The sequence below is a fragment of the Nuphar pumila genome, chromosome 2, assembly GCF_984573655.1.
Source record: "Nuphar pumila chromosome 2, dmNupPumi1.hap1.1, whole genome shotgun sequence".
Lineage (NCBI taxonomy): Eukaryota > Viridiplantae > Streptophyta > Magnoliopsida > Nymphaeales > Nymphaeaceae > Nuphar > Nuphar pumila.
Window position 1 is genome coordinate 141,979,033 of NC_143250.1, and position 2,220 is coordinate 141,981,252.

The following is a 2,220-nucleotide window of genomic DNA, read 5'->3' on the forward strand; positions in this document are numbered from 1 at the left end:
TAACAACAAAATAGTATGTCGCAAAATCTGTCGCTAAATAGCGACGAACTGGGCGACGGACTATATTTCGTCGCTATTTTCGTATGCTTCATTGATTATAGCGACGGATGTTTGTCGCTCGTTAATCCGTCGCTAACTAGCGACAGAAATAGTCCGCCGCTACATTCCGTCGCTAACAACGTATTTTCTTTTAGTGATAGTATCGTAAAGAAATATACAAAAGCAGTTATTCTTTGAGTTTCAAAAAGAAGGTGACACTCACGCTCATTTGAACCAACAATCAATTGGTGGGACCTTAGATTTAGGATCTATTTTTGAAGGCAAAAGACCTTGATCGAGGTCTATCAATTCTTTTAGCGCAGAAGATTGGTCTTTTACAGTTGTCTCTTAGCTCTTTTCTCTTTCATGACCTTGTGTGAGGCGCCACTTGTAGTCTGTGCTTATATTTTGCCTTTCAATATAACACAACTCTATTACAAGGATGAGGGGGGGTTTCGTCTAGCCATAGGATATGTTACAAGTTTTCAAAAAAAATAAAAACTTGAGCTCCACTCACACAATGATTACAAGAGATGCTGCCTTCCACACTTCAACCTAAACACAATAGTTTGCCTCACAATAGGCAACTCATAGAAGATGGTCGGATTGAAGGAGGTTCACAGTCGGAATGGACTGTGTTATGCCTACAGGCAAGCTTGTTGCGGGTTGCGACAATCTGTAGTCAAGTCATTGCACACACTAGATGTGGTGTGACGAAAGTGCGTGTAGCAGGAGGTGGCATGGATGAATTCGCGTGCTGCAGGTTAAGCATGAAGTCTGGAGCAGTGTGCGGTGAGAGTGCATCGCAGGAGGCAACGCTGATGATGTCGCATGTTGCAGGAATTGTGTGTTCTCTAGCGCGCCATGCAGGGAGCGTGCACGGTTGAACACGCGTGTGATGCTGCAGAGGTGCGACATCATGCTTCTAAAGGAGCGCATGCGGATGCGTGAGCGCTACACTAATGCCTTGCGCACTAACAGTTTGCACAAAGTCCAAATCGATGATCTTGGGCCTATGTTAGCCCTGAGTTGTGCGCTGCTCAGTTGGAAGTGTGTGCTCGACAAATTGTCTACACTGTAAGGCAGTCTAAGCCGAGAAGCCTCTCTTTACCTGAACAGAGTCAGAAAGACCTATGCAAGAAGCAAAGTTGATTCTCCCGTGCGGCAGCCATCAATGATCGTCCTCAGTTAAGAGTCAGCACATGCAAATGATATTGCATCAATGATTGTGCTGAGCATGAAGATCAATGAAAGAGCAAGGAGTGTCAAGTACTCATCTTTGAAAGAAGGTCAACACTGCAATCTTGACGTCTTCACTGCAATGAACAACTTTAAAGGAATTTGCAAAATTGTTGAACGTGCGATGAACCCAATCTAGGCTCGAAGTGCTTGATCAAGTCCTAATCTAACTCAATTAGCTTGAAACTAACTGAAATTGGCCGAAGAATAAATGTTGCGCATCAATCTTGAATATCCCTGATTAAGGGATCCGAATGCCCTGAGGCATCAAATAGATTTCTTTCTTTTCAAAAAATCACAGCCTCTAATTTCTATTTAAATGATTCAAAAGATATAATTCAATGACAATGAGACTTATTTATAGGCTATACAAAACCATAAAACCAGCTTGCATAAACCACCAACTGTTTCAACTGTCACAAGTGATCACAACCGTCTAAGGCTCCCATTCGCACAAACTTGCGTATCTGGCTGGCCATTAGACTCTGTTATTGTTGTGCTATGAGAGACTGCGCACTAACCGATCTGATACCTTAATAGATTTACTGTGGGTCACATCACAATCTAAAAGTAACATCACACTACCGGCAGCAATGCAGTCTCTTGGAAGTGTTACCTAGGAGACGTTCAAGTACTTCATGACTGAGAAAAGATTGTTGCAGTCTCTTGGAAGTGTTACCCAAGAGACGTGCTAGTTATATGTTTTAGTGAACAACGCTATACAAATTACTCATTGATGCCTAAGCACTTGTTCGACCTCGTAGCACGATAATGTGATCTCGATCCCTAACACCAGGTGCCGTATTTGACTAGCGCTGCAACGGTGCTTCGGGACCCAGCAGCGTTGTACTTCCAAAATGAAACCAAATCCTCTTTCGTGTCAATCTCAAAAGATTCCCATCGATAATAAAGAGACCCGCCTTTTCTTTCCTCAACAAATAA